Source organism: Danio rerio, chromosome 9 (assembly GCF_052040795.2).
Source record: "Danio rerio strain M-AB ecotype USA chromosome 9, GRCz13ab, whole genome shotgun sequence".
Taxonomy (NCBI): Eukaryota; Metazoa; Chordata; class Actinopteri; order Cypriniformes; family Danionidae; genus Danio; species Danio rerio.
This window is the reverse complement of record NC_141029.1, coordinates 41988345-42015000: the sequence shown is the minus strand read 5'-3', so window position 1 is coordinate 42015000 and position 26656 is coordinate 41988345. Positions and strand designations below refer to the sequence as shown.

General features: G+C 36.0%; 1 protein-coding gene across 6 annotated transcripts in view; it reads left to right on the top strand.

The window, feature by feature from the left end:
* ikzf2 (IKAROS family zinc finger 2) overlaps window positions 1-26656 on the top strand; it is a 397036-nt gene that overhangs the window by 194741 nt on the left and 175639 nt on the right. For all 6 annotated transcript variants that reach the window (XR_015498702.1, XM_087265822.1, XM_087265826.1 and 3 more), the window contains one exon: window positions 876-984. The gene's annotated coding sequence lies outside the window, so the exon portion shown is untranslated. The remainder of the gene's footprint in view (window positions 1-875; window positions 985-26656) is intronic.

Here is a 26656-nt window from a genome sequence, read left to right as displayed (position 1 = left end):
AGTCTGTCATTTGTCGTGTGCAGTTGAAAGGAGGCTTAACCCCAACCATCATTGGGTAATAAGCAACTCATACTAAATTGTACAAATTAGATCCTACAAATTCATATGATACATGATACATGTAACAACCTACTGATCAGTATGTGTTGTAAAAATGTGTAATTTCATATTTTTCACTCTGGCAATTTCACATTGGCAAGTACATGTGTAACAAGAATTATACGAGTGCATTTTGTAGCAATGGCAAAGACAAAAACTATAAATATGTTGAAAAAGTTATCTCTGTTAACAGATTTACTGAATGAATATAATCTAAAGTCCAAAATAAACTGGTTTTCTTTAAGAAAGTGAGATGTTTCTAGGTGGCATTATTGCAACTTGAAAATACATGAACCAAACATTGCCTTTTCTCTTGACAGACTGTTATGGATGATAAGGTGAACCTGCTGTTTGCAGAATGATGGATTGCAAACATTAACGTGGCTTCATTTCCACAACTCCATTAATCATAATGTTTCTAAAAATACCATTTTCCACAGCTGACTGTCTACAATGCATTACAAGTGTGCTAATTACTATGTTTTTAGTTGCGCTCAAATCACTGGTGATTGTAGCCTCATATATTATCCCATATATGCTCTCAAAGTGAAGCTGTAGAAAAACTCATCTCTCCCACTGAGATGGTAAAAAATGAATAAACTTTTTTTTCTTGCAATGCCAAGATCTGTGCTAACTCCATCCGTCATGTTCTTTTGCCAAATCGGTGTTCGCTTCTTAAAAATGCATCACTCTCAGTTGACTTCCTTGCTGCTTGTATGAGTCCCATTCGTTGTTGTTAAAGGACAAATGTGACAAATTTTGTTTTACTTTTACAGGTTCATAGAAATATGGATGAGCCTCTGTGTTCCCAATGGCTGCTTGTGGCAGTGGAGCGATGCCTGATGTGTGCTGGAAGTAAATAATGAGGAGACAGATCCATTAACCGTGAGTCCAAACTTCATCACAGGGGTAATGCATGGGAATACAGCTGACATCAGTCATGTGCATGCTTTAGATGCAGGACTTTAATTTGTGTGTGTAGAATATAAGCAATTTTTCACATAAATTCGTTGCTATACTTTTAAAAAGTTGGAAGATGGTGTACAAAATTAAACATTTTACTCACAAGCATCATAGCAAATTCGGAAAAACTCACAATTGTTCTATGGTCTGATACTAGTTCCAGGTGTTTAACTATGAGATCAAATATTTTATTTTAGCAGAGTTTATTTTAAAAATGATTGTGAAAACAAGATTACAAACAATATAAACATTTTGCTGACCGGAAGTTAGCCTAAACTACTTTTATTTTCCACTACTGTACTTTTTTTTTTTTTTTTTTTACAGCTTATAAAATAAGCATGTTCAGTGCAGCAAAAAAAACTAACTTTTTTTTAAAGTTTAACACTAGTGATGGGAATAACAGTGCTATAAATAAAAGGCGTAACTAACGGTGTTACTATTTTCAGTAACGAGCAATCGATTGAATTACTGTTTCCCCTATTATAACGTTGTTACCGTTACTGACAATAAAAGAAGAGGTATTCATGCGAGCAGCTTCTCTCTCAGCCATATGGCCTGAGGTGTGGGTGTGTGTGCGCGTGTTCGGGGCTGGGGCGGGACATATAACCAACCAGTCATAATGATTAGTGTACATGAACGTGAATGTGGTGTAACTGAGAATGTGACCATAGGCTTAGAGTACATTTCCAACGTTTGCCAATCAGAGTAGGGCAGGTGTTCACACACAAGCACACGCACAGACAGTGGCACACACCAACAGTGTGAGCAACTTTGTTGCTATATTTAGTGACTTTTCTCAGACCTCTTTTTCAAAAAGGCAACTAGCGACAAATCTGATAGTATTTTTTTGTGTTACTGGAGATTTTTATATACTCTCATGTGTCCATACTGTACCATTCCAACTTCTCTCAATGAGCTACGGGTGATGCCATCGGGTCCTACCTCGCCTCAGAGCACTCAAAAGCAGCCCAGTCCTTGTAAAGGAGTCTCTCCCATCTACAGCATGAGAGCAGATCAGCCCTCTGCATACCGTAGGCAAATAAATTACAGTAGCACCGTGAGTGTGAGTTATTTCCCTTAGACAGTTAAACCAATCTGCTTCTCCTTTGTTTTAAATTTACCAATTTGATTAGACCAATTATTCTTTTCTTGTTCTCAATCACAGATATTTTAGTGAAAGTTTTGGAACTTGTTTGAGTTCATTACGTCTGAGAGATTGCTGCAAATATTTATTTATTTATTTATTTGTTTGTTTATTTAGTTTTTATTATTTATAAATTTTTTTACATTTATTAATTTACATTTACATTTAGTCATTTAGCAGACGCTTTTATCCAAAGCGACTTACAAATGAGGTCAAGGAAGCAATTTACACAACTATAAGAGCAACAATGAATAAGTGCTATAGGCAAGTTTCAGGTCTGTAAAGTCTAAGAAGGAAAGTATTAGTCATTTTTTTGTTATTTAGTAATTTTTTTAGTAATTTTTTTGTAAAATTTTAGTAATTTTTTTTTCTTTTTTTTTGAGTACAGTTAGTGGTATAAGTACAGTTAGTGGTATAAGTACAGTTAGTGGTATAATTTATTTTTATATTATTTGTTTATTTGGAATCTAACAGTTTAACAAAACCCTTTTGCATAAACAATGGATCTATTGCAAAACACACTAAGAAATGTGTGTGCATATTTCAAAAAAAGCACAGTGAGCCAAGCGACAGGCGGTAATGCAAAACTTCCCTGCTGTAAATTACTCTAACAATCATATTTATTGCTGGTAAATTGAATTTGAAAGCTAAATAAGTCAGGTGAAGTGAGTGTGATGAGCGGCCCAGGGCCACTGAGGCTCATTCTGACTCTGACAGCTCGCTCACACATTGCTGGATCCTTTCAGAACTTCTAAACATCACATACACCACTCGCTCTAGCAGCTTTCCATAAACTCGTTGCCTTCAGGGAATTTTCATCAACAAAAACTGAGTTTGAGCTCTTTGAATCTGTTTTAGATGCTGTCAGTAAGATACATTTTATGATTCAATGCCCACACTTTATTTACAAATGTGAATCTTGGAATATTATTTTGCCATCATTTGAGTAGAATCTGTTTCACATAATTTAGTGCAGTTAAATTGCTATTAAAAGATTTGATTGATTGATTGATTGGTTGGATAAGTGGATTTGATAGATTAATTGTTGCTTATTTTAAAGAGCCCATATTATACATGAAATAGGGTCATATTTTGGTTGTAAGGGTCTCCAACAACAGCAATAGCGATTCATTTGTTCCCAAACCCCGCCTTAGCGCGAAGCTAATCTGCGCTGATTGGACCGATGACAGCCTGTTGCGATTGGTCAACACTGACAGCTCTCAGCGCGAGACGTGAAAATGCCCAGCAGCTAATTAACAATATTGAAGTAGTCACAGTGCATACACGCTTCATAGTGTAAGGTATGGATTCTGGCTGCCAGTGAGGGAATGTAAATACAGACGATAGACTTAAAAATACCGATGACTTCACACACACACACACACACACACACACACACACACACACACACACACACACACACACACACACACACACACACACACACACACACACACACACAACACCAAAACAAAAGTCCTTAACAGAAACATTCAAAAACAGAATTCATAGAATGCACTTTCGGGTTGAGGGCGGCGTGATCGCCAGTTCAGCTTGCTCCAGCCCTGAGTGTTATTCAGACACCTCACCCTCAACCTGAGCTGAACTATTTTAAAAATTGACCATTGCACATGTGTAGGAACAGCTGACAATAGCCATAGCAATGACAGTGGACCACATGCTCACAAATGCATTAAAATCCGTAAACAAAGCTGCACGTGTCGTGTTTTTGATGTGGCTTTAAACGCGATAAGAGAATATAACGAGTTAACCTGATAAAGTACACGCAGTTATAAGTAACAAAACACAACTAAATACATCATTTGCAAGCTAGAGTAAACGAGGCAACAATTTTATTTTACATGGTCTTAACATTTGACATGGTCCTTTACATCAGTACTCTTTTCTGATCCTTCCTTTAACAAACGGCCAATGAATTCTTCGTTGTAGGCATGTAGTTTCCAGAAGCACTCGAACTGCACAAGACTGGGCTACAATGCTGAGGTATTTTTGCAAAAATAAACCTCAACCACTGACTCTTCATAGTTTCATATTTGGGTAGAGACTTTCAATAATATCCAGCTAAACACAGTGATTCAACCGGCATCTGCTACAGTGTGTGTCTAGCATTTCTTTTCGGTGATAGTGGGCAGGGTCGCAGGTTTCAAATCTCCCAGGTTTACGATCGCAACAACAAAGTTTCAAATCTACGTCACGATGATTTATTTGAAATACTAGGAGTCAACTCTTTTATAAATGATTCAATAGTTTTAAACAGTGTCCACTTTCAGATTTAAGCCTTAGCTGGGTATTGCACTTCACTTGTGTAGTGAAATAGTAGTAGAGCTGTACTACACACTACATGGGAGGTAATTCTCAAAAAACCCATAATAGGCACTCTTTACTCTTTATTCACATTAGATTCTTGTTTTTTTTTTTTTTTTTTTTCTGTCATGAGCCTTGAGCAATAAGAGTGGGCTGTGGAGCTTTTATAACAAGTATTACAGAGAACATATTTTCATTTCTTCTCAGAAATTTGAGAGATATGCTGAAAATCTATTACAAAACACTGTACATCCAGTCTTTAAAAAAATGCTGCAAGGAGAAACTTTAAAAATCTCAGAATTGTGGGATATCACAACTGGTTATTGAGATATTAACTCAGAAAACTGAAAAAGCATCATAGCAAGCTGTTTTAACTCAAAATATTTCATTTAAAAATAGGAAATATATGTAAATTACAAATTCTAAGCAGGAAAAACTCAAAATAGCAAACCATAAATCCAGAATTCTGAGAAAAATTATGTAAACCTGAATTCTGAGAAGAAGAAAAAAATAATTGTGAGCTGTAAACAGATATCTGAGGGGGATGATAATTTTGAGTAAACTTTTAGCAGTGTTGGAGGTAATGTATCAAGGCTGATTTATACCTCTGTATATATAAGTGCACGTATATGCTCCGGTGCAGCCTACGCGTAGTCAAAAAAATGCAGCAGGTTTCTTCAGTTGCTTGTGTTGTGACAAAATGCAGCAGGTTTCTTCAGTTGCTTGTGTTGTGAGTATGCGCTGTCAAATTGATGAAGATCATTTCTTGATTTGCTGGTGTTTTTTGTAATTGCAAGTATTTTCTTAAATTGCAGTGCGTTAAGTTCTCTTGACCACCATAAAATTAAGGTTATACAGCATTATGTTAATTGCAGAGCTCCTCTAAAAAGGAAGAAGAAAAGTTATGAAAAAGATCAAGTTCAGCAATGGTAGGAAAAAGTAAATTATTATAATTAAATCATCACGATTTCAAGTATTTGTGAATTACTTTTGATTTAACATCAACACTTAATTGCTTCACATTGCAATACTTTCCCACATTTTAGGCTACTAATGCTGCCCTTATTTTCATTTTTAGTAAAGGATTGGAGAAAGATGGTTTGACTAGAAATGCACAGATTTCACAATCTAACTGATAACGTTTTAGTCATTCAGCAGAACTACAGTTCGAACTACTGTAGTTAAAAATAACATTCTTTACACTGTTATAATCATCTATTTTCTATACATGACACAGATAATATTTACTATTAGTTAAAGACCATAAGAAACAAAAAGTATAAGAAACAAAATGTAATTATAACTGAAATATATACCCTGAAATTCTCATTATATCATATAGAGCACTTTTCTGTCTGCACTTTCTCCCCCTCTGTTGACATTACAGTGTGAAGATGTGCTGTTCAGGATATTCTTCTTCCATAAAATACCATAACATCAAATATACTGCGTTTTCCATACAGATCTGATTTTGTACCTGTCAAAGAACTTTAGAAAAATTGAAACAGCCCCTAAGCTGAGCCTATCAGTGTTTCCAGAGCTGAGAGCGCATGAATAAAACATTAACGGATATGATGATGAGGGTCAGAAAGGGAGTCTCTGGACAGACTGTGAGTGACTGAATCAGCGGCGGACACTTGACCTCTCACTCGTCCTGCCAGGATCTCATTTACCACATCAGGCCATCATCAGAGTAATAGTCTGACAGGAGAATAGTTAACTCTTGACCCGCTCCACAACCCTTTCACTCTCTTTCTCTGGATTTGTCCGTCTTCAACGGCGCGTGTTAACATTTGCTGATGAGAAGTTTCTTTACACAACCTCACAGTGGCGATTTAGTTTAATTCTGATATTAAAGTGAGTTATTAGCATGATTAACCTGATCAAAAGGCAACCCTAATTTCCATGCACCAGCAACTTTTTTTTTTTGTTGCTAGCTAATATTGAAATTTACACAGAATTTTATATTTTTTCCTTAATTACTCAAAATGTGTTAATTTAATTTAATTTTTAATTATTTTATTTCATTTTATCATCATATTTTGGGTGTGTTAGACCAAGCATCATTACATATGCAATAGCTTATAAATAAATAAACAAAATAAATAAATAAAAAAACACTTAAAAATAATCATCAAAATAGTATCATAAACAGTAACAAAATGCTTTAGCATGATTAACCTGATCAAAAGGCCACCCTAATTTCCATACTCCAGCAACTTTTTTTTTTGTTGCTAGCTAATATTGAAATTTACACAGAATTTTATATTTTGTCTTAATTACTCAAAATGTGTTAATTTAATTTTATTTTTAATTATTTTATTTCATTTTATCATCATATTTTGGGTGTGTTAGACCAAACACCATTACATATGCAATAGCTTATAAATAAATAAACAAAATAAATAAATAAAAAAACACTTAAAAATAATCATCAAAATAGTATCATAAACAGTAACAAAATGCTTTAGCATGATTAACCTGATCAAAAGGCCACCCTAATTTCCATGCTCCAGCAACTTTTTTTTTTTTTTGCTAGCTAATATTGAAATTTACACAGAATTTTATATTTTTTCCTTAATTACTCAAAATGTGTTAATTTAATTTAATTTTTAATTATTTTATTTCATTTTATCATCATATTTTGGGTGTGTTAGACCAAGCATCATTACATATGCAATAGCTTATAAATAAATAAACAAAATAAATAAATAAAAAAACACTTAAAAATAATCATCAAAATAGTATCATAAACAGTAACAAAATGCTTTAGCATGATTAACCTGATCAAAAGGCCACCCTAATTTCCATGCTCCAGCAACTTTTTTTTTTTTTTGCTAGCTAATATTGAAATTTACACAGAATTTTATATTTTTTCCTTAATTACTCAAAATGTGTTAATTTAATTTTATTTTTAATTATTTTATTTCATTTTATCATCATATTTTGGGTGTGTTAGACCAAACACCATTACATATGCAATAGCTTATAAATAAATAAACAAAATAAATAAATAAAAAAACACTTAAAAATAATCATCAAAATAGTATCATAAACAGTAACAAAATGCTTTAGCATGATTAACCTGATCAAAAGGCCACCCTAATTTCCATACTCCAGCAACTTTTTTTTTTTGTTGCTAGCTAATATTGAAATTTACACAGAATTTTATATTTTGTCTTAATTACTCAAAATGTGTTAATTTAATTTTATTTTTAATTATTTTATTTCATTTTATCATCATATTTTGGGTGTGTTAGACCAAACACCATTACATATGCAATAGTTTATAAATAAATACACAAAATTAATAAATAAAAAAACACTTAAAAATATACATCAAAATAGTATCATAAACAGTAACAAAATGCTTTAAAAGCTTTTACATGAATAAAATACATTTTAAAATATAATATCAATATTGAGGTATTAAGCAATATCAATACCGATTGCAATATGTGATATAGTGTTTACAACAGTTTGACGCATAATCGTGTGTATAAAAAAGAAAATCAAAGACAGAGAATCTAAAAACCCTTTTGTAAGAGGAACTACTTTCTTCCGCCATTCATTCACATCTATAGCTGACGTCAGAAACTGTTGTTACTTCACGGACTTCACTTTAGAGCTATTTGTATGATTCTCTAGTGTAATGTCTAAAGTGATGACAAAACAGGTGATTTTGCTCACGTTTTAAGATTTAAAGGCTGAATGGCATGAAATGACATTTCATCAGTCTACTGAGATTTCCCAGTATTTTTCTGTTGCAATCGGGAGATCACAATAATTGTCCCCAAAAAAGCTAAAGTAGCGCCAACACTACCAGGTTACCGTTGTGTTTGCGATAAGGAAAATCGATAAATACATGTGAGCATTTCTCCTTTCTTTTTGTTTACAGAACTAGTCTGCAGCAACGAAAACAGGAGACACATTAAAACAAACAGATGGCCAACCAAATAGTTGATTTGAAATGAGTCCCATCTCACACAGTACACAACAATATGGTATAAATAAAGCTCTACAACATACATAAGACAGAGATCGACTTACAATGTCACTTACCAGTTTAATAATGATTTAATGATTTTTAGTGATTTTAATGATCTTCTAAGGGCTTATTATGCGGTCTCTGTTGCCATCTTATGCCATCTTTATGTTGCCCAACAGCAGCAGTATTTGTCAAACTGTAGAGTGTCTTCTTGCTGTATGTGGGCAGAGTAATACACAAGCATGAAGGGTTAAGAGGCTAAACATGTGCTGTTATTTGCAGAGTATTGCACGGCTATAAGCCAATCAGATTCAAGAACTAGACAGAATGTTTATATAAAGTTATGTATAGTTCCTGTTCCCCTTGAACTGCAATGCTGCTTTCACACCAGACTCAGAAAAAGCATCAAGTGCAAGTGATTTACATGTTAAGTCAATGCAAAGACCCCAATAGACATGCTGTGGCGCGATACACGTGAATGATGAGTTGAGCATTTTGCTCGATTGACACGCTTTAAGTGCTTTAATCTTTAATACGTTCGAGAATCTCAACTTCAGCGCACATTCGCACTGCGTTAACCAATCAGGAGCTTGCTCTTGTGGGGGCGTGATTATGACGTAGCACCTGTTGTTGGTGTCCCAGGGGAAAATCCTCCTGCTGACACTGACAACAGTTCATCAAACTAGGCTCTGCTCAGTCAGAAGGACCGCTGAAAGCTTCCATCATCCAGATATAGTTTTTGGAGGAGTTTGAGCTCACAGAGCTGGGTGCACCTCTGAAAGGGTCTAGTAGACTCAGACATGGCTCCAAACAAATTGATGCTGTTTTTCAGCCTTCATGAAGCAAATAAACCACTATTCTCTCAATAAAATCCATGTTAGTCATTTAGCAATGAAGCTAGAGTTACAGAAGCCCTGCCCATTATGCAAATCTGCATCTGTTGAATGTTGAATGAAGCGGATTTAATGCACAAATGAAGCAATATCATATTTAAACACATAATCTTTGATATTATTATTATGATGCACTACTATTTGTAATTAAATAAATAAGATCATCATGCATCATAAGGACATCATGCATCCAACATGGTTTTATTTCCCTCTTGTTGACAGAATAAATATGTATAAAGATATGAAACGTGCAGTGTGGAGATGGTGCGTTTGTAAGAAGTTCTTCACAGTCAGATGCCAACACACTGTGATCTGACTGAATCCACTTGTGTACGAGTCCGGTGTTGACATTGTAGATTGTGTTGAGTTGATTCCTGCTGCCCTGTGGCTCTTCACCGTCTCCAGCGGTGTGTTCAGCGGCTGCTCGAAAGCAATCCACCTCTGCCACACCTCAGCACACATGGATTTGGTGGGTAAATAGGTTGGCTGAGAGCATTGAGGCGACATCCGATCATTCCCAGTTCTTTTTAAGCAGAGTGGGAAGCTTGTCCTGCTCTGATCTCTCCTCTTAGATTCCGTCCACGATACAAATGAATAAAAGATTAAAAGTCAAAGTGAGTCACTGTGCAGGCCTGTGTATGATGCATTCTGTGGCAGACCTGTGCCAACATGTTTTTTTCTTTTCACTCTGACAATTCTTACGGATTTTAATTTTTTTTTTTTATATATAGTGAATAATGCAGATGTGTGTTAGCGTGTATGTCTTTTTATTTAGACACACACACACACACACACACACACGCGCACACACACAAGCACACATAATTGAAATTATTAGCCCAAAATTATATATTGTAATTTATACAACAGTTCTGTCTGGTTCTCGAATCTGATTGGCTGATAGTCATGAGATATTAAAGTAATATCAGCACCCGTACAGCCCCTTCACCCTTGTGTATTACTTCGCCCACACAAGTGACAACAGAGGACTACAGTTTGACAAATAGTGCAGCAGTTGGACAACAGAAATTTGAATATTTATAATTTTTGAGATTCAACACATTGCCGGCCATCAACCTGTCAGACTGAGCAGAGCAAAGACAGTTGACGTTTCGCTACAAGATGGCGACAGAGACTGCATAACAAGTCCTTAGGGGAGAAAAACATTATTTTTTTTCAGTGTACACTTCAAACTATAGCAGAACAAATCATTATAGGTAACAGGTAAGTGACATTCAAAGTCAAACTTTCTTTTGTATTTTGTATTGCTTTATTTATGCCATAGTAATCTGGTGGTGTTTACGTTGCTTTGGGTTTTTCAGGGATAATTATTGTGATCTCCCGATTGCAACAAAGAAATACTGGGAAATCTCTGTAGACTGATGCCGTTTCAAGCCAGTCAGCCTTATAATTAATTAAAATGTCAGAAAAATCACCTGTTTTGTCATTATTTTAGAAATTACTCAAAAGTAACGTTCAAATTCTAGCTCCAAAGTGACGTTTGTGAAGTAGCCGCAAATGTGTGTGAACGGCAGAAGAAAGTACTTCCTCTTACAAATGGGTTTTTAAGAAAATAGGGGTGTCTGTTTTTGATTAGATTTTTTTTTATACACGATTATGTCATCAAACTGTTGTATAAATGCAATATCACGCTCGTAGCAGTGCGATATGGCTATAGGTATATGGTATAGTCACTGGTGGGCAGGGCCAGCAAGTCTATAGAGGTGACCTAGGGCGCTAGCATAAAACGGTCTTCATTTTCATCCGCGACAATAATAATAAAACAAAATGATCAAAGGAAAAAGTATTGAACACATAAAGAAAGGCAGGTGTAGAAAGGAAGTTAAAGTCCAGACAAGAACTGAAATCACTCAGTGGTTCTTTAACAACCCTCTGCCCTTGCTTATTTCTTAATAAATATCAGCTTTTTTGGTCCAACATCTACATTACCAGGAAGATTACGATCAAACCAGGGTAAACATTTCAGCAAGACAATGATCCAAAACACAGCCAAGGAAACTCTCAGATGGTTTCAGAGAAAGTAAATTAAAATAAAGCTGCTTGAATGGCCCAGCCAATTACCTAACTTAGGTCAGATTTGATAGACAAGAGTCACAGAACGATACATTTTTACACTCTGTTGAAGTTTGAAAAACTCACACCTGTGTCATTTCAATGTTGTTACACACAACTCATTTTTCAGTTTTTTTTTAAATGTATTATTTTTTATTTAGTTTTATGTTTGTATTGTTTGGGTTTTTACCAAAAATCTGATTTAATTCTATGTTAACAGCTTCTTTACAAATATTATTCCCAAGAAAAAAAAAGAAAAAAAAAAGACCTTTTAATGACCACTTCTATGCTCTTTTTATCAAACTTTAAGTACACATTTTTTTACTATTATATAGTGGCATGTAGCTAAACTTGTGTGATTGTCTGTGATGATTTTGAAGAAAGTTGAGTAAGTTTGAAGGGCATCCTAAACTCTTCCCCTCTTGTTTCTTCTGCATAACTTTGTGTGTTAGGTATCTGCTGAATCAGCATTGTCTTCTCTCTTCTCCAACAGATATGATTCCTGTACCCCATAAATGCCCCTAGTAATGAATTTATATGAGCTTCAAAGCCATTCGTTTTAATTTGGTCATTAATGCCAGTTAGCAAATATGTGAGACTATACCAAATATATGTGTGAATCATAGATTAAAGAACAGTGCATAGAGACACTAAGAGAAACCAATGCTGTCTGTTTATGTTTAAATTATTTTAAGAGTTACTTTTTTATGGTCAAAGCCATACATTTTTTTTATTTCTATTAGTCACATGAATCAATAGCTATGTGTAGATATGCTTTTATTCATATATTTTTTCTGCATTATGGGACATAAAAATCATTGCTGATGAGTGAATGCAGAAACAGCTGCCAAAATGATTAGCCCTCCTCTAAAATTTGTATTATTTTAATAATATTTCCCAGATTTAACAGAGCAAGGACATTTTCACACAGAATTTCATATGATATTTTTCTTTTGGGAAAAGTTATTTTTCTTTTAGTTTGACTGGAATAAATATAAATAAATAAAGTTAAGGTCAGTATGATTCGCACCCTTATAATTATTATAATTTGACTGACTGCAGAACTAACCGCTGTTGTCCAATGACTTGCCTAATTAACCTAACTTGCCTTGTAAACCTAATTAGCCTAATTAAGCACTTTAACACTTAAATTGCACTTTAAGCTGAGAATTAGAATTTTGCACTATCATTATGCCAAAGACTAAATTTATTAGATGTTAAGTAAAAAAAAAAAAACTGTGATAAATGTGTAGAAAAAAATTATCTCTGTTAAACAGCACTTGAGAAAAATAAAAATAGAAATATATAAACAATAAAAGAAGACTAAAAGAAAGACTGGTCTAATCATTTTATCTCCAACTGTGTATATATCACCTGCCACTTTATTAGGTATACCTTACTAGTACTGGGTTGGACCTCGTTTTGCTTTCAGAACTGCCTTACTTATTTGTGGCATAGATTCAACAAGGTACTGGAAATATTCCTCAGAGATTTTGGGACATGTTGACATGATAGCATCCCGCAGGCCCTGCAGATTTGTTGGCAGCACATATATGATCCGAATCTCCTGTTCCACCACATCCCAAATGTGCTTTATTGAATTGAGTCTGGTGCCTGTGGAGGCCATTTGAGTATAGTGAATGTCCAAGAAACCAGTCTGAGATGATTCGCACTTTATGACATGACACGTTATCCTGCTGGAAGTAGTCATCAGAAGATGGGTACACTGCTTATAAAGGGATGTGGTCCTCAACAATACTCAGGTAGGCTGTGGCATTGACATGATGCTCAATTGGTACTAATGGACAGAAAATGTGTCAAGTAATTACCCCCTACACCATTACACTACCCCTACCAGCCTGAACCCTTGATACAAGGCAGGATAGATCCATGCTCAGACCATTCTCTGTAAACCCTAGAGATGGTTAAGCGTGAAAATCCCAGTAGATCAGCAGTTTTTGAACAGACCAGCCTGTCTAGCTCCAACAAACATGCCACATTCATAGTCACTTAAATCACCTTTCTTCAAATTTCTGATGCTTGGTTTGAACTGCAGCAGATCGTCTTGACCATGTCTAGCCTAAATGCATTTAGTTGCTGCCATGTGATTGGACAGGTGTACCTAATAAAATGACCAGTGAGTGTATATATAGTTTTTAATTAGATTCTGCATTGGTTCCACAAACATGCATACTGAAACAACATTTTTGTTATAAGTACATGTACATTTACACCTCTAGTTGGACATTCAATTATGTATTTCAGAGGGGTACAAGCAATTACGGCATGTGGATGAATAAATAATTGCAACATTTTTATAATTTTGCACATCCTGTAACCTCCATTAAAAGTTTTTTTCTAATACACTTTGTTAGGTAAATTATATCACACATTGAGCCAAAAAGCTGACAAATTTAATGGCAGATTTTTCATAGTTGACTCAGGATTTTACACTTGTTCAGGGTGTGTGTGTGTGTGTGTGTGTGTGTACTGTATGTGTGTCGGAGGTTTTTGCCTACAGCAGCTGCTGCAGCAACAAGGACACACAGGGGCACATCATAACTATCCTTTCAAGAGAGGATTCTTTCATCTCCATCACAAAAAATGAACCATCAAAGAGCTTGCGCTATTGTCTGCATTCTTTTCACCAGCTAGTCAGTGCTGTGCTTACAAAGTAGAGAGGGGATTACAAGGTGATGAAACCGCAGAGACTCAAACAGCGATCCACTGTCAAAAGCACTGTTTTATGATTGTAAATGAGATGCACTGAAGACCTGCATAAAGTAGAGTTCTCTGTCCCAAAGGCCGAGAGAACATTAGGTGCCAGCAGCAGATACAATGATATATACAAACAATAATACAACTCTGTTAGAATAAATAAAATATTGTAGGAATAACAATGACAAAACTTTTAGAAACTGGTTTAGATTCGTTCAGTTGTCACAGCAATATCTAACCGTACAATGTTTTGCAAATGTTAATGAGTTTTCTCTTGAGGTTTGGAGCTGAATGTCAACATTAGGAGGAGCAGTATGATCATAAATATTGTATGAACAAAATAAAAAAATATATATTTACATTAGCGCATTTTGATCATTTGGATATGCTCAAAAATGCAAATACTGAGAAAGTTACAAGCTTGAAAGTACGATGTTTACATTTTGCATTTTTTTTTTTAGCAATATTTTATTTTGGACCTTTTAAAAAAATTAACAAGTGTTTTACATTTCAGTAATATTTATTTTATATTTCAACATTCTTAATCAAACGTTTGCTTAGAAGTTTCACACAAAGTGAGAAAAATAATAATATTTAAATGTTGGAAATATCAAAAAGGAAAAAAGTCCTTCATTAGCAGCCAATATTAGCTGACTGAATTTACAGAAAAGGTATAGTATATACACTTACCGGACACTTAAATAGGTACATTTTACTAGTAGTGAGTTGGACCCCCTTTTGCCTTTAGAACTGCCTTAATCCTTTGTGGCATAGATTCAACAAGGTACTGGAAATATTCATCAGAGATTTGTGTCCATATTTACATGATAGCATCACGCAATGCTCATTTGGTACTAAAGGGGCCAAAGTATGCCAAGAAAATATTCCTACACTATTACAGCACCACTACCATCCAGAACCATTGATACAAGGAAGGGTGGATTCATGCTTTTATGTGGTTGATGCCAAATTCTGATTTTAACATCTGAATGTTGCAGCAGATATCGAGACTCATCAGTCCAGGAAACGTTTTTCCAATTCTCTGTTGTCCAGAAATGCTCTTCTGCATACCTTGGTTGTAATGAGTGGTTATTTAAGTTACTCTTAAGCAGGTGGCACACCAGAAGTGCCGCACAGCAGCGCGCTGCGCAGCGCCATGCATTTTAGAATTGTAACTATAGGTTTCTATCAGGATACACACACCGGCGCCGCAAGTCGGCGGCTGTCGGTGGCGCCCGGCCACGGCTCAGGATGCAGTTCATTTTTCAGCCGCGCCACAGAGTGCCAACTGATTAGTTTCATGTTAAATATCATTCGAATGTGCACGTCTGGTGTGCAATACTTTAAACTGTCATGTGTCATGGGCGCTTCTGGTGTGCGACCTGCTTTACAGTTTTATCAGCTGGAACCTCTCTGGCCATTCTCCTCTTACCTCTAGCATCAACAAGGCATTTACGCCCACAGAACTGCCGCTCACTGGATATTTTCTCTTTTTCTCTGTAAACCATAGAGATGGTTGTGCGTGAAGAACCCCAGTAGATCAGCAGTTTCTGAAATACTCATCTGGTACCAACAACCATGCCACGTTCAAAATCACTTAATTTACCTTTTTTCCCCATTCTGATGCTCTGTTTAAACTGCAGCAGATCATATTGACCATGTCTACATGCCTAAATGCATTGAGTTGCTGCCATGTAATTGGCTGATTAGAAATGTGCATTACGATCAGTTGGACATGTACCTAATAAAGTGGCTGGTGAATTTATAACAGTCTATAATATGCATACAGTATGATATATATCAGTCTGATGCTGCGTTCAAGCGCGAGTGATTTTACATGTTAAGTCATTGCAAACGCGCGAATAGACATCCTGCGGTGCGATACGCGCGAATGGCACAGTGCGAATGATGCAAATTGCGCGAATGGCGCTGGGCGAATTGAGCATTTTGCGCGTTTGACGCGCTTAACGAGCGTTTTGCGCGAATCTCTCGATTTCGAAAATCTGAACTTCAGCGTACATTAACTCCGCGTTAACCAATCAGAAGCTTGCTCTTGTGGGGGCGTGATTGTGACATAGAACCTGTTGTCGGTGTTCCGAGTGTTCATCAAACTGGGCTTGGCTCAGTCAGAAGCACCGCTGAAAACCTCCGTCATCCAGGTTAAATTTCTGGAGGAGTTTGAGTTCACAGAGCTGGATGCACCTCTGAAAGAATGTAGTGGACTCAGACACGACAATGAACATATCGACGTTGTTTTTCAGTCTTCATAAAGCACATAAACACTGTTATTTTCTTTATAAAAACCATGTTAGCCATTTAGCTATGAAGCTAGAGTCACCGGGCAGACAGAAGCCTTGCCCATCACGCGAATCCGCGTCTGTTCTGATGTGAATTTGACACGCGAATGAAGCGGGTTTTGACGCGCGTATGAAGCGAGTAAACTCAAATGTTCACGCGGCTATTAACGCGCGAATAGCGCGATTTATCCGCGCGTTCCGCGTCTGGTGTGAACACAGCATAAGAGACTTGTATCGTCAAATTACTTTTTTTTTTTTTTGTAATTTCACCAAGCCCTAGCATTCTGTAGCAACATAAAAGGACATTAGCAATCAGGTTTTAAAGTTTGTGATATATTGGTGTTTTCATGTTTAACACTTTTGAATTACATTATGGGGCCTTGATCTCTGCTCTGACAACATTTGATGGTACTTTTATTGACATTTTTACTCATTTAAAATTATATTTTGTCTGGGTTTTCAAACCACAAAAAGTCAATAAACATCAATTAATTGAACTGCAGAGATCAGTTTCAATATAAAAAGTTAACCTAGCAGGGATCAAGGTCCCATAATGCAATACAGGGGCAAACAGATGTATGAGGGCAAATCCAGAGTCATAGTCAGATAAACAGGCAGATAGTCAGAAGGCAGGCAGCAGACAGGAATACACAGATAAACAAGGCGAGGATCAAAACACTGCAAGGCAAAACAAAGGAAACTTGTTGTCAAATCACTTAAACGAATAACAAGACTCAGCGACTAGAGAGAGAGTTTGTGCTGCTTAGATAGTGTGTGTACTCAGTGCTTGACAATCCTCTGGTGGTGTGTGTGTGTGTGTGTGTGTGTGTTTGTGTGTGTGTGTGTGTGTGTGTGTGTGTGTGTGTGTGTGTGTGTGCGCGCAAATCAGTCAGGATGAGGAACGTGTATGTGGGCGGAATGCATATATGAAGTTGTAGTTCATGAATGGCAGATTTTTAGTCCGTTAGCCAATGTGTTTTCCAGTGATTCACGGTGTTTTAGATCGCTGGTGATCGTGACAATATGATCCATTCATTCATTCATTTTCCTCCGGCTTAGTCCCTTTATTCATCAGGGGTTGCCACAGCGGAATAACCCACCAATTTATCCAGCATATGTTTTACACAGCGGATGCCTTTCCAACTGCAACCCAGTTCTGGGAAATATAAGATCTATGGTTATCTTAAACAGGATATTTTTTTACATGTTTTGTTTTGTGTATGAAAGGACTTTAGTCTCATTTCTTCAGAATTCTTTTTCAGCTGACATTAGGAAATCAAAACCTCGGGTATTCTTTTCAAAAGAACACTACACCTTTGCGGAAACAGCTCAATTCACAAGTCACAAGAGTTAACATAGTGGAGTTTAACTATTCCTGAATCCATTCAGTAGATCTCCAACTCCAGAACAGCGAGAGCAAATTTAGCTTCGCTTAGCATAAATCATGGAATCCGTTTAGACCCTTATCTATTTTAAAATGACCAAAGACTTTCAGTAAATTTCTATTTTAAGCTTGACTCTTCTCTATAATTTGTATCATGTACAAAGATCAACACAAAATTAAAAAATAATTTTTCTAAACTGATTTGGCCAAGCTCTATACTCCTCATTCATATACACCAATTTCCAAAAAAAAAAAAAAAAAAAGTCACTCTAAGCTGACTTTTCCCAGAACAACCTGAGAAAATATAAGAAATTCAGAGCAAGATTCCTGAGCTTACTGGTAAAGCCTTTGTTCTTTTAATTCATCTTATGTAAATGAGAGCAGCATGCATGTGTTTCCAACACAAAACATATGTTTATCTATTGAAAGTGCTCTGACTTTGACATCTGTCGAAAGGGTTGTGAGCAGACTGGTTGCTTCCAACACAGATGCTTGCTGCTCAATTCTTTTTCTGCTTCACAAGATTAGACATACATAAATTTTCTCTACATTTGCTATAACATGGTGCAAGTTGCGACCAAGTTTCAGTAGAAAGTTATTTGTTTAGACTGCAAAGTCAAAGCTGTTTTTAAACATCTTTTGAACTACATTTCTTACCAATGAATTCTTTACAATGAAGAACTAGCTAGAAAGCATGCATAATGGACATTTGACTATAGGTGTTTGCTATATTATATTATTATTGCTAAAGTTAATAAGAGTAAAATCTCATTAGAAAAATCAGCCCAATCAAAACAAAACAGGCTCACAAGATTACTAATGTTTTCCTTATTTTTACGTTTATCCAAGCTTGTATTATACTTACTATGAACTCTTAATTTGAAAATGGGAAAGGCTTGGAGGCTAAAAACAAGCATTTTTCTGAAGCAGGAAGACATGAATGGCTTTGTTCACAGTGTTCACAGCTCATTAGAATGCAGGATATACAGATTAAATATTTATTCAGAGGTAAAATGACTTATTAAATGTATCTTTTGATAATTTAACATGTACAATGAAGTAATGAAATCAATGAAGTGTGATTAATTCGCATGTGTGTATTTCTGAGTACATTGCACTGAGCTTCAAATGAACGCTCATTATTATTTACAATCTCTCCAAATATGGTCAAAACCGAGCTCACACTGTCAAATCCAATTTATTTGTATAGCACATTTACAACAACAAACAACAAAAAAAAAACTTTTTGATATCGTCACTTTTGATATCAACCCTGTAGTTGGATAAGGCCTGGAAGAGTTTGTTGTTTGTGTTGTTGACACTGTAAAAAAAAAATGCCATTCAGTCTGCTGTGCAATTATATGCAATATTTTCTTCTGCAAAATAAAAATTGAGCCTGGAAAATAAACTTATTTATAGATATGTTGTGCAGTACAATATCACGTTGTGCCTGTGTATTTAAGACTAAAACAACCATAATGTAAAGACATTGTTGATCATGGGATATTACTAAAATATATATGACAAAAATATGACACAGACCCATATAGGGCAATTTTGTGAAAATTACATATTTAGTTTTGAAGAAATGTACATTATTTGTAACATTTACTATTTGCATTATTTCCCATAACTAATTAATTAATTTAACACATTAAATTGACACCTTAAACATCTTAAAGCCTTCTGAAACAACATAATAGAGGAGATTTTTGGCACTTGTTTTCTGGTTTCTAGCTGGTCATTAGCTGATTTTTCAGTATGCAGCGGAGTTCATTTTGTATATTTTGCTCGTCTAACGATTTTCTATGTCACATAAGCTGGCATTTTCAGCCCATTGACAGGTCTAAATGAACTCAGACAAACTGACTGACAGTCCCTCATTTAGATTTGACACGCTGCCATTCTAAAAGTCTAAATTCCTTAATGTTTTTGCATAGTCAAGTTTGAAGTGTAATACCTTGCTGACAAGTTTCTGCTGCTATTTTTTGGATACTGGGTTTTGCAGTCAAGTGTAAACTGAAGTTAATGATGCAGACTCATTCAGTGAGGTTGGGAAGAGGTTTGGATTTGGTATAGACATCTGGCTTGGTTATTGAAGCATGCTGTAAGAAGAGTTTAATGTCTGTATTTTAGGCTTGCAGGATTAAAAACTCATACTTTACAGTTTCATTTAATGTGTGTATTTATATAGCGCATTTGTCATGTATAGCCATTCACACTTTGCGATTGTGAGGGTAGTCTCTCCACATCATCACGAGTGTGTAGCATACACTTGGATGATGCGACGGCAGCCACAGGACAACAGCGCCAGTGTACTCACCACACACCAGCTATAGGGGGTGTGGAGAGACAGTGATAAAGCCAATTTGGTAAATAGGGATGATAGGGAGGCCATGATCGGTAATGGTAGATGGAAGGAATTTGGCAAGGACACTGAGGTTACATCCCAACTCTTTACAAGTGCCATGGAATTTTTATGACCACAGAGAGTCAGGAGCTCAGTTTAATGTCTCATCCGAAAGATGGCACCCACTGACAGTATGGTGTCCCCTTCACTTTACTGGGGCATAAGGACTCAAACAGACCACAGGTTGAGCGCCCCCTGCTGGTCTTACTAACACCACTTCCAACTGCAACCTAGTTTTCTCATGTGGTCTCCCATACAGGTACTGACCAGATGCAGCCCTGCATAGCTTCAGTGAGTGACCGTATTGGGCTACAGGGTGATAGAGCTGTGACAATTATAGTTAAATGATAGGTACACGTATTTACCAAAACACTTCCTGTACATCTTAAGATATTTTATTCCTCAGTCACAATATTACATTTACCTTAAATTTAAGGTAAATGTAATTAAACATTTAATTTTTATTATATTTAATTACATATATTTTTGATTAATTAATTAATATTTTATATAGCATACATTGTATTTATTAATAGTAGTAGAAAAGTAAATTTGTAGACAAACTTTATGGTGGGTTGAGAGCCTAGTCTGAAGTAGTTTTTAAATTTAAATAATTGAAGTAGTTTTAAGAAGCTAGGCTGACTGCTAGGCGTTTGCTAAGGTGTTCTGAGTGGTTGCTAGGTGATTGCTAATGTGTTCTGAATGGTTGGTAGGGTGTTCTAGGGGATCATTAAGGTGTTGCTAAACGGTTATTAGGGTGTTGTAGGTGGTAAGGTATTGCTAAGCGGATGCTAAGGTGCTCTGAGTGATTGCTAAGGTGCTGCTAGGCAGTTGCTAAGGTGTTCTGAGTGGTTGCTAGGTGATTGCTAGGGTGTTCTGAATTATTGCTAGGGTGTTCTAGGGGATCACTAAGGTGTTGCTAAACGGTTATTAGGTTGTTGTAGGTGGTAAGGTATTGCTAAGCGGATGCTAAGGTGTTCTGAGTGATTGCTAAGGTGCTGCTAGGCAGTTGCTAAGGTGTTCTGAGTGGTTGCTAGGTGATTGCTAGGGTGTTCTGAATTATTGCTAGGGTGTTCTAGGGGATCACTAAGGTGTTGCTAAACGGTTATTAGGTAGTTGTAGGTGGTAAGGTATTGCTAAGCGGATGCTAAGGTGTTCTGAGTGATTGCTAAGGTGCTGCTAGGCAGTTGCTAAGGTGTTCTGAGTGGTTGCTAGGTGATTGCTAGGGTGTTCTGAATGATTGCAAGGGTGTTCTAGGGGATCCCTAAGGTGTTGGTAAACTGTTAATAGGGTGTTGTAGGTGGTAAGGTGTTGCTAAGCGGATGCTAAGGTGTTCTGAGTGATTGCTAAGGTGCTGCTAGGCAGTTGCTAAGGTGTTCTGAGTGGTTGCTAGGCAGTTGCTAACATAAATTAGCATGTTTCTAGTATAAACTAGCATGCTGTTAGCATGAATCTAGTATGAATTTGCATGTTGCTAGTATGTTTAAAGAATGAATTAGTATGTCATTAGCAGGGCTTGACATTAACACCCGCCAACTCGCCAAATGCGGGTAAATGTAAGCTGTGACGATTGTAAGACAGACACTTCTACTTGACACTTTGGCTGGTTAAAAATAACGCTTAAATTGTAGTTTTATTAAAAGCAGGATTGGACAATAAGGATGGCCCAATATTCGTGCAAATGTAATCAGAATCGAGAAGTAGCACGACTGACAAAAAAAAAAATGGTTCGTGTGAGCAAAAGAAATCAGGTGAATACCAAATGATTGGATGATTACTTGCGCACACAGGTGGTGTGATGTGATGTGTGTGACTTAAAAAGTCTTAAAACTGCTGCGATCGGTGAAATCGATCGTTCTCTATGAAACAAACTGGACAAAAAGCAATGATCGTGCACCCACAGTCCTGCTGCTTTTAAGAGCTCAAAAATATATCAAAAATATCCTTTTGTAAGCAGCAGTCATGACTGCTTTTGTTTTAATTATTCTTTGAACAGACCAGCAGGCCTAACATTAACGTGTGCACAGAATCATCCTTTCATCATCATTCACGATGTTTCTTTTCACCTGCTTTCTTTTGCTTACAATTATTTTTGTTAATATGGTTTAATTATCTTTTTTTTACTTTTTTTTTTTTTACAATAATATTACTTTAATGTGAGATTGAACTCCCCGTTTATGTGTAGTTAACTATTGATCTGGAACCTTTTGCCAGGACAGATTACTGTGCATATTTTAGATACATGACAATTGTTATTGTTTAAATGTTTGAGTCAAATAAGCCTTACCTTAAGTTTGTATGACAGTCTGGCGGAAAGTTATGAGGTCAGAAATTTTGGTCCAGTGTTAAGTCAATGGTACTTTTCCAATATTTCCGGGACAGTTTTCAGAAAACCGCAAGTTGGATCAATTGGAAAATATATAGCAACCTGAGTCAGACCAGTTTGGAGGATTGGTGTTAGTTTGGTTTATGTAGCTTGAACAGTTTAGGAACATTTCTCAAAAGAAGATAACGATGGAGTAATAATAGGTTTATACAGCCTGATCTCATGAGAAAAAGTAAGTATTTTATATGTTGTCAGTTAAGTGGCTAATTTGTACGAGTTCAGTCGTATGAAAATGTATCATTCAAAAAAGGAGGTGTGGAACCCAAACCCGCCCCTTAACCCAACCATCATTGGGTGATAAGCAAATCATACTAAATAGTACAAATTAAATTGTACTGTAGATTGCGTTGGCTTTTGTAGTATAACAGTATGTTGACTTTCTTAAGCCACCATTATAATAATAATAATTCTTCGAGATGTCATCTTTAGCATCATTTTTACCATTTGGTTTCTGCATAGACCTTTCTTTTTCTCTCTCATTCTTTATCTATCGCGGTGTAAATTAGTGGCTGGAGCATTTTATTCAAATCAAACCTGACAGGTGTAAACTCTTGAGCCTATAGACCAATCTGAAATTCCCAATGAAACAACGTTTTTACAGTTAACTAGTCTCAATTTGCAACAATACTTTTACATATTCTTGGGAAATATGTATTTCTTTCTTTTTTTTTCCTTCAGCACATAAAAAGAAACTATAACAAGGGGAACAATGCGGAAATTTGAAAAACAGCAAGCCCATTTACTCAGTGGTTTTTGTTTACCCTGGCAAATCTGGTTCCCAGTGTATGTTAAAAATGAAGGCTGTGTCACCATGGCGCACCCTCATGTAATTTGTGTTTGTTTACACTGACTCAGCTGAAGTTTGTTCACACACTGATCTATCTCTCTGCCTCCAGAGAATATTCTGCCAAGCTTGCAGTGCCCACTGTTTGTGTACCAGTCTGTGCTAGTGTAATTCCCCACACTGTTATCCTGCATCCAGTCAGGGAAGCCGAGAGACTCATGAATTAATAACGAGGCAAAGCTTAACTACATCAACATGAGGATGTTTCACAGAGAATGTAAGCTGCCAGAGATGAGGAGAATGGGCTGGGTTGTTTTATGATGTTCAGTTATGGCTTATGGAAATCGTGATTCCAAAATTGATGTTTAATTGGCATGACTGTCCTACACTGTTGTTTGATTTAATGTAACTGTTCCCCAAAGGATAAAACAACCACAACAATCTTTATACACACACACACACACACACACACACACACCTAATTATAAACAGTATTTATTTATAATTTGTTTATATATATATATATATATATATATATATATATATATATATATATATATATATATATATATATATATATATATATATATATATATATATATATATATATATACACATATATACACACACACACACACACACACACACACATATATATATATATATATATATATATATATATATATATATATATATATATATATATATATATATATATATATATATATATATAATTTCTATACAACAGTTCTGTCTGGATCTCGAATCTGATTGGCTGATAGCCGTGATATATTTACGTAATATTTAAGTTATATCAGCATCCGTATAGCCTCTTTACTCTATGTATTGCTCCGCCCAAATACAGCCAGCAACAAGCAGACACTACAGTTTGACAAATATTACTGCTGTTAGACAACCAAATATACTTTTGAGGCATTGTTTAGGCGATAAAGTAGTTGTTTAGATTGCAACCATGAAGTTTATTTGCAAGAATAGTGCCTATAATAAAATATTTACAATTTCTGAGAGACAGCTCGTTGGCGACAGTCGACGTTTCTATCCACAAGATGGCGACAGAACCGTATAATAAGCCCTCACGCTTAGATGTTATAACAGTCTGATTTCTAACTATAGCAGATCAAATCATTATTAAACTGGTAAGCACCCCTGCTAACACTTACGTTTTCATGGGAATATCCCGTATTTCAGACCAGTCTCCCGCAACCATCCCGTTTTTATTTATTTCTAAAATACTCCCTTAATTTCACTCACCCCCCTTTTGGTACAGTCTGGAAACTAAACACTCTCGGGTTGCCAACTTTGGTACAGTACCCAATCGAAGCGGCTGCCCAAAACACACTGCATCCTGTTCTCAACCTCACTCCCAAACACCGCCTCCCCCTCCCCCCCCCCGGTCTCTCGGGTATTCAGAGACATGTTGTCAGGTTAGATGATCTCTCTTTTTGTAAGTTGTAGTGCTGTATTTATACAGATTTGCTCACATATCAGGAATGTGTGTTGTGTTGGCAGATTGAAATAAGCAAAGTCTGCACGTGTTTAGCGTTTTTCCTTATCGCAAACACAACAGCAGTCTGGTAATGTTAGTATTATTTTCGGGGTTAATTATTGTGAAATCCCGATTGAAACAGAGAATTACTTTAGACTGTCACACTGTAGGAAGATATCTCTGTAGATGGATGGCATTTCATGTCACGTTCAGCCTTATAATTTTAAAGTGTAAGCAAAATCAGAAGTTTTGTCATCACTTTAGACAGAGTCATTCAAACACTAGCTCTAAAGTGACGTTGGTGAATTAGTAACGTCTTCTGCTGTTCTGATGTCAGCTGCACATGTGAATGAATGGCGGAAGAAAGTAGTTCCTAATACAAAAGGGTTTTAGACTCTCTGTGTTTGATTTTCTTTTTTTGGTACAAGATTGTGCAGTCAAACTGTTGTATAAACGCAATATCACACTTGTAGCAGTGTGCTATGACTGTGCTCTGCCTCGGCACAGTTCTGTGTGGAGTTTGTATGTTCTCCCTGTGTTCGCATGGGTTTCCTGCGGGTGCTCCGGTTTCCCCCACAGTCCAAAGACATGCGGTACAGGTGAATTCAGGTGAATTCTTTCTTTCTTTCTTTCTTTCTTTCTTTCTTTCTTTCTTTCTTTCTTTCTTTCTTTCTTTCTTTCTTTCTTTCTTTCTTTCTTTCTTTCTTTCTTTCTTTCTTTCTTTCTTTCTTTCTTTGTTTTTTGATTGATTCGTTTTACTTGCTTAATTGATTCTTTCTTTCTTAGTTAATTGGTTTATTCATTATAATAATTTTTATATATAATTTAACTTTTTTATTGCTCAACAGCAAAGAACAAAGAACACACTTCACACTACACATAAATATGATACATGTTACATATTCAGCCACCTGTCACACTAAGAACATTTAAGAAAAACAACGTATAGCAAACACATTGAGCTTAAGGTTGTGGTACCTTTTGTAAGTACATGCTCATTTATCCTAATTTTAGATGTTGCCAAAGATTATCAAATTTTTGATGTAGCATACACTCATACTGTGCAATTTCAATTATCCCATTATTCCACTCTTTAATTTTTGGCATTCTGGGACACTTCCAATTACATAGTATCATCCTAGCAGCTGTAATGCATCCAATCTTGAGAAGAATAAAGGAATTTTTATCTGTATTAGGTATCAGTTTGTCACCCAAAAGGCATATGCGGGTTCAAATTATTTTCGTTCATTCGTTCATTCATTCATTAATTCACAAGCCATTGTTGTTTTGCCAATAATGGATCTGATTAAACTCTAAATTATTTAATTATTCCATCTTCAGTACAGTGGTTATTTCTAGTACTGTCAGTGTGTAGTTGATCTACATTTGTGTTATTGTGACTAGCTTCCACAAAACATCAGACCACAGAGACAGACAATATATCCATGTCTATTCACAGATGAATAATGAATTGCATGTGTGTGCTCAGCAAACATCCCGATTTGTTTGAAATTTGTAACTTTCATGATAATGATTCCATAAGTGCATCAGTCAACTCTTGACTGATCATGCTGGGAGCATGCTGGGCCTCGCATGATTGCAGGATTGTGATCTCCTGAAATTAATATCACGTAGACACTATTTTAGTGGCTCTGACTTATAAGACGAGTACAGTGTTGCCAATA